This window comes from Hypomesus nipponensis, chromosome 24 (genome assembly GCF_054491055.1).
Source record: "Hypomesus nipponensis isolate SF chromosome 24, ASM5449105v1, whole genome shotgun sequence".
NCBI lineage: Eukaryota > Metazoa > Chordata > Actinopteri > Osmeriformes > Osmeridae > Hypomesus > Hypomesus nipponensis.
Genome location: NC_140384.1, coordinates 1,182,501 through 1,187,500, shown reverse-complemented (window position 1 = coordinate 1,187,500; position 5,000 = coordinate 1,182,501). Strand labels below are relative to the sequence as shown.

The 5,000-nt window shown below is 47.0% G+C and overlaps 15 non-coding genes and 2 pseudogenes across 15 annotated transcripts; all 17 read right to left on the bottom strand.

The window, feature by feature from the left end:
• Positions 1 to 65: 65 nt before the first annotated feature.
• On the bottom strand, positions 66 to 184 carry LOC146231055 (5S ribosomal RNA). The gene has a single exon (XR_014746394.1). It is a non-coding gene; the product is annotated as a 5S ribosomal RNA (ribosomal RNA).
• A 186-nt stretch (positions 185 to 370) lies between these two features.
• Positions 371 to 489, bottom strand: LOC146231054 (5S ribosomal RNA). Its single transcript, XR_014745389.1, has one exon. It is a non-coding gene; the product is annotated as a 5S ribosomal RNA (ribosomal RNA).
• Positions 490 to 661: 172 nt separating this feature from the next.
• On the bottom strand, positions 662 to 780 carry LOC146231053 (5S ribosomal RNA). Its single transcript, XR_014742396.1, has one exon. It is a non-coding gene; the product is annotated as a 5S ribosomal RNA (ribosomal RNA).
• Positions 781 to 956: 176 nt separating this feature from the next.
• Positions 957 to 1,075, bottom strand: LOC146231052 (5S ribosomal RNA). The gene has a single exon (XR_014743918.1). It is a non-coding gene; the product is annotated as a 5S ribosomal RNA (ribosomal RNA).
• A 182-nt stretch (positions 1,076 to 1,257) lies between these two features.
• On the bottom strand, positions 1,258 to 1,376 carry LOC146231051 (5S ribosomal RNA). The gene has a single exon (XR_014745388.1). It is a non-coding gene; the product is annotated as a 5S ribosomal RNA (ribosomal RNA).
• A 172-nt stretch (positions 1,377 to 1,548) lies between these two features.
• On the bottom strand, positions 1,549 to 1,678 carry LOC146231050 (5S ribosomal RNA; annotated as a pseudogene).
• Positions 1,679 to 1,874: 196 nt separating this feature from the next.
• On the bottom strand, positions 1,875 to 1,993 carry LOC146231049 (5S ribosomal RNA). Its single transcript, XR_014746393.1, has one exon. It is a non-coding gene; the product is annotated as a 5S ribosomal RNA (ribosomal RNA).
• Positions 1,994 to 2,181: 188 nt separating this feature from the next.
• On the bottom strand, positions 2,182 to 2,300 carry LOC146231048 (5S ribosomal RNA). Its single transcript, XR_014743917.1, has one exon. It is a non-coding gene; the product is annotated as a 5S ribosomal RNA (ribosomal RNA).
• Positions 2,301 to 2,482: 182 nt separating this feature from the next.
• Positions 2,483 to 2,601, bottom strand: LOC146231047 (5S ribosomal RNA). The gene has a single exon (XR_014743916.1). It is a non-coding gene; the product is annotated as a 5S ribosomal RNA (ribosomal RNA).
• Positions 2,602 to 2,775: 174 nt separating this feature from the next.
• LOC146231046 (5S ribosomal RNA) lies at positions 2,776 to 2,894 on the bottom strand. The gene has a single exon (XR_014745387.1). It is a non-coding gene; the product is annotated as a 5S ribosomal RNA (ribosomal RNA).
• Positions 2,895 to 3,066: 172 nt separating this feature from the next.
• LOC146231045 (5S ribosomal RNA) lies at positions 3,067 to 3,196 on the bottom strand (annotated as a pseudogene).
• A 188-nt stretch (positions 3,197 to 3,384) lies between these two features.
• On the bottom strand, positions 3,385 to 3,503 carry LOC146231044 (5S ribosomal RNA). Its single transcript, XR_014746392.1, has one exon. It is a non-coding gene; the product is annotated as a 5S ribosomal RNA (ribosomal RNA).
• A 184-nt stretch (positions 3,504 to 3,687) lies between these two features.
• Positions 3,688 to 3,806, bottom strand: LOC146231043 (5S ribosomal RNA). The gene has a single exon (XR_014746391.1). It is a non-coding gene; the product is annotated as a 5S ribosomal RNA (ribosomal RNA).
• A 172-nt stretch (positions 3,807 to 3,978) lies between these two features.
• Positions 3,979 to 4,097, bottom strand: LOC146231042 (5S ribosomal RNA). The gene has a single exon (XR_014743915.1). It is a non-coding gene; the product is annotated as a 5S ribosomal RNA (ribosomal RNA).
• Positions 4,098 to 4,273: 176 nt separating this feature from the next.
• LOC146231041 (5S ribosomal RNA) lies at positions 4,274 to 4,392 on the bottom strand. Its single transcript, XR_014745953.1, has one exon. It is a non-coding gene; the product is annotated as a 5S ribosomal RNA (ribosomal RNA).
• A 182-nt stretch (positions 4,393 to 4,574) lies between these two features.
• On the bottom strand, positions 4,575 to 4,693 carry LOC146231040 (5S ribosomal RNA). Its single transcript, XR_014743914.1, has one exon. It is a non-coding gene; the product is annotated as a 5S ribosomal RNA (ribosomal RNA).
• Positions 4,694 to 4,867: 174 nt separating this feature from the next.
• Positions 4,868 to 4,986, bottom strand: LOC146231039 (5S ribosomal RNA). Its single transcript, XR_014745386.1, has one exon. It is a non-coding gene; the product is annotated as a 5S ribosomal RNA (ribosomal RNA).
• Positions 4,987 to 5,000: the final 14 nt, after the last annotated feature.

The following is a 5,000-nucleotide window of genomic DNA, read 5'->3' as shown; positions in this document are numbered from 1 at the left end:
CCCCTTTCATGAAGGACTACTTGTGCATATTGCAAGATGTCAGTTTCTAAGTGAATGAGCAAAAGAGCATACAGCACCTGGTATTACCAGGCGGTCTCCCATCCAATTACTAACCAGGCCCGACCCTACTTAGCTTCCGAGATCAGACGAGATCGGGCGTTGCCAGGCTGGTATGGCCGTACGAAATAAGTTGACAACCATAGGCTACTTATCCATATACAGATTTAGCAATTGACAATGCAAGGTAGTCTCTCTCTCTCTCTCTCTCTCTCTCTCTCTCGTGTCAAAATGAAAACAGCTTCCAGCCCCTTTCATGAAGGACTACTTGTGCATATTGCAAGATGTCAGTTTCTAAGTGAATGAGCAAAAGAGCATACAGCACCTGGTATTCCCAGGCGGTCTCCCATCCAAGTACTAACCAGGCCCGACCCTGCTTAGCTTCCGAGATCAGACGAGATCGGGCGTTGCCAGGCTGGTATGGCCGTACAAAATAAGTTGACAACCATAGGCTACTTATCCATATACAGATTTAGCAATTGACAATGCAAGGTGGTCTCTCTCTCTCTCTCTCGTGTCAAAATGAAAACAGCTTCCAGCCCCTTTCATGAAGGACTACTTGTGCATATTGCAAGATTTCAGTTTCTAAGTGAATGAGCAAAAGAGCATACAGCACCTGGTATTCCCAGGCGGTCTCCCATCCAAGTACTAACCAGGCCCGACCCTGCTTAGCTTCCGAGATCAGACGAGATCGGGCGTTGCCAGGCTGGTATGGCCGTATGAAATAAGTTGACAACCATAGGCTACTTATCCATATACAGATTTAGCAATTGACAATGCAAGGTAGTCTCTCTCTCTCTCTCTCTCTCGTTTCAAAATGAAAACAGCTTCCAGCCCCTTTCATGAAGGACTACTTGTGCATATTGCAAGATGTCAGTTTCTAAGTGAATGAGCAAAAGAGCATACAGCACCTGGTATTCCCAGGCGGTCTCCCATCCAAGTACTAACCAGGCCCGACCCTGCTTAGCTTCCGAGATCAGACGAGATCGGGCGTTGCCAGGCTGGTATGGCCGTACGAAATAAGTTGACAACCATAGGCTACTTATCCATATACAGATTTAGCAATTGACAATGCAAGGTAGTCTCTCTCTCTCTCTCTCTCTCTCTCTCGTGTCAAAATGAAAACAGCTTCCAGCCCCTTTCATGAAGGACTACTTGTGCATATTGCAAGATGTCAGTTTCTAAGTGAATGAGCAAAAGAGCATACAGCACCTGGTATTCCCAGGCGGTCTCCCATCCAAGTACTAACCAGGCCCGACCCTGCTTAGCTTCCGAGATCAGACGAGATCGGGCGTTGCCAGGCTGGTATGGCCGTACAAAATAAGTTGACAACCATAGGCTACTTATCCATATACAGATTTAGCAATTGACAATGCAAGGTGGTCTCTCTCTCTCTCTCTCGTGTCAAAATGAAAACAGCTTCCAGCCCCTTTCATGAAGGACTACTTGTGCATATTGCAAGATTTCAGTTTCTAAGTGAATGAGCAAAAGAGCATACAGCACCTGGTATTCCCAGGCGGTCTCCCATCCAAGTACTAACCAGGCCCGACCCTGGCCCGACCCTGCTTAGCTTCCGAGATCAGACGAGATCGGGCGTTGCCAGGCTAGTATGGCCGTACGAAATAAGTTGACAACCATAGGCTACTTATCCATATACAGATTTAGCAATTGACAATGCAAGGTAGTCTCTCTCTCTCTCTCTCTCTCTCTCTCTCTCTCTCTCTCTCGTGTCAAAATGAAAACAGCTTCCAGCCCCTTTCATGAAGGACTACTTGTGCATATTGCAAGATGTCAGTTTCTAAGTGAATGAGCAAAAGAGCATACAGCACCTGGTATTACCAGGCGGTCTCCCATCCAATTACTAACCAGGCCCGACCCTACTTAGCTTCCGAGATCAGACGAGATCGGGCGTTGCCAGGCTGGTATGGCCGTACGAAATAAGTTGACAACCATAGGCTACTTATCCATATACAGATTTAGCAATTGACAATGCAAGGTAGTCTCTCTCTCTCTCTCTCTCTCTCTCTCTCTCTCGTGTCAAAATGAAAACAGCTTCCAGCCCCTTTCATGAAGGACTACTTGTGCATATTGCAAGATGTCAGTTTCTAAGTGAATGAGCAAAAGAGCATACAGCACCTGGTATTCCCAGGCGGTCTCCCATCCAAGTACTAACCAGGCCCGACCCTGCTTAGCTTCCGAGATCAGACGAGATCGGGCGTTGCCAGGCTGGTATGGCCGTACGAAATAAGTTGACAACCATAGGCTACTTATCCATATACAGATTTAGCAATTGACAATGCAAGGTAGTCTCTCTCTCTCTCTCTCTCTCTCTCTCGTGTCAAAATGAAAACAGCTTCCAGCCCCTTTCATGAAGGACTACTTGTGCATATTGCAAGATGTCAGTTTCTAAGTGAATGAGCAAAAGAGCATACAGCACCTGGTATTCCCAGGCGGTCTCCCATCCAAGTACTAACCAGGCCCGACCCTGCTTAGCTTCCGAGATCAGACGAGATCGGGCGTTGCCAGGCTGGTATGGCCGTACGAAATAAGTTGACAACCATAGGCTACTTATCCATATACAGATTTAGCAATTGACAATGCAAGGTGGTCTCTCTCTCTCTCTCTCTCGTGTCAAAATGAAAACAGCTTCCAGCCCCTTTCATGAAGGACTACTTGTGCATATTGCAAGATTTCAGTTTCTAAGTGAATGAGCAAAAGAGCATACAGCACCTGGTATTCCCAGGCGGTCTCCCATCCAAGTACTAACCAGGCCCGACCCTGCTTAGCTTCCGAGATCAGACGAGATCGGGCGTTGCCAGGCTGGTATGGCCGTACAAAATAAGTTGACAACCATAGGCTACTTATCCATATACAGATTTAGCAATTGACAATGCAAGGTGGTCTCTCTCTCTCTCTCTCGTGTCAAAATGAAAACAGCTTCCAGCCCCTTTCATGAAGGACTACTTGTGCATATTGCAAGATTTCAGTTTCTAAGTGAATGAGCAAAAGAGCATACAGCACCTGGTATTCCCAGGCGGTCTCCCATCCAAGTACTAACCAGGCCCGACCCTGGCCCGACCCTGCTTAGCTTCCGAGATCAGACGAGATCGGGCGTTGCCAGGCTAGTATGGCCGTACGAAATAAGTTGACAACCATAGGCTACTTATCCATATACAGATTTAGCAATTGACAATGCAAGGTAGTCTCTCTCTCTCTCTCTCTCTCTCTCTCTCTCTCGTGTCAAAATGAAAACAGCTTCCAGCCCCTTTCATGAAGGACTACTTGTGCATATTGCAAGATGTCAGTTTCTAAGTGAATGAGCAAAAGAGCATACAGCACCTGGTATTACCAGGCGGTCTCCCATCCAATTACTAACCAGGCCCGACCCTACTTAGCTTCCGAGATCAGACGAGATCGGGCGTTGCCAGGCTGGTATGGCCGTACGAAATAAGTTGACAACCATAGGCTACTTATCCATATACAGATTTAGCAATTGACAATGCAAGGTAGTCTCTCTCTCTCTCTCTCTCTCTCTCTCTCGTGTCAAAATGAAAACAGCTTCCAGCCCCTTTCATGAAGGACTACTTGTGCATATTGCAAGATGTCAGTTTCTAAGTGAATGAGCAAAAGAGCATACAGCACCTGGTATTACCAGGCGGTCTCCCATCCAATTACTAACCAGGCCCGACCCTACTTAGCTTCCGAGATCAGACGAGATCGGGCGTTGCCAGGCTGGTATGGCCGTACGAAATAAGTTGACAACCATAGGCTACTTATCCATATACAGATTTAGCAATTGACAATGCAAGGTGGTCTCTCTCTCTCTCTCTCGTGTCAAAATGAAAACAGCTTCCAGCCCCTTTCATGAAGGACTACTTGTGCATATTGCAAGATTTCAGTTTCTAAGTGAATGAGCAAAAGAGCATACAGCACCTGGTATTCCCAGGCGGTCTCCCATCCAAGTACTAACCAGGCCCGACCCTGCTTAGCTTCCGAGATCAGACGAGATCGGGCGTTGCCAGGCTGGTATGGCCGTACGAAATAAGTTGACAACCATAGGCTACTTATCCATATACAGATTTAGCAATTGACAATGCAAGGTAGTCTCTCTCTCTCTCTCTCTCTCGTGTCAAAATGAAAACAGCTTCCAGCCCCTTTCATGAAGGACTACTTGTGCATATTGCAAGATGTCAGTTTCTAAGTGAATGAGCAAAAGAGCATACAGCACCTGGTATTCCCAGGCGGTCTCCCATCCAAGTACTAACCAGGCCCGACCCTGCTTAGCTTCCGAGATCAGACGAGATCGGGCGTTGCCAGGCTGGTATGGCCGTACTAAATAAGTTGACAACCATAGGCTACTTATCCATATACAGATTTAGCAATTGACAATGCAAGGTAGTCTCTCTCTCTCTCTCTCTCTCTCTCTCGTGTCAAAATGAAAACAGCTTCCAGCCCCTTTCATGAAGGACTACTTGTGCATATTGCAAGATGTCAGTTTCTAAGTGAATGAGCAAAAGAGCATACAGCACCTGGTATTCCCAGGCGGTCTCCCATCCAAGTACTAACCAGGCCCGACCCTGCTTAGCTTCCGAGATCAGACGAGATCGGGCGTTGCCAGGCTGGTATGGCCGTACGAAATAAGTTGACAACCATAGGCTACTTATCCATATACAGATTTAGCAATTGACAATGCAAGGTGGTCTCTCTCTCTCTCTCTCTCGTGTCAAAATGAAAACAGCTTCCAGCCCCTTTCATGAAGGACTACTTGTGCATATTGCAAGATTTCAGTTTCTAAGTGAATGAGCAAAAGAGCATACAGCACCTGGTATTCCCAGGCGGTCTCCCATCCAAGTACTAACCAGGCCCGACCCTGCTTAGCTTCCGAGATCAGACGAGATCGGGCGTTGCCAGGCTGGTATGGCCGTACAAAATAAGTTGACAAC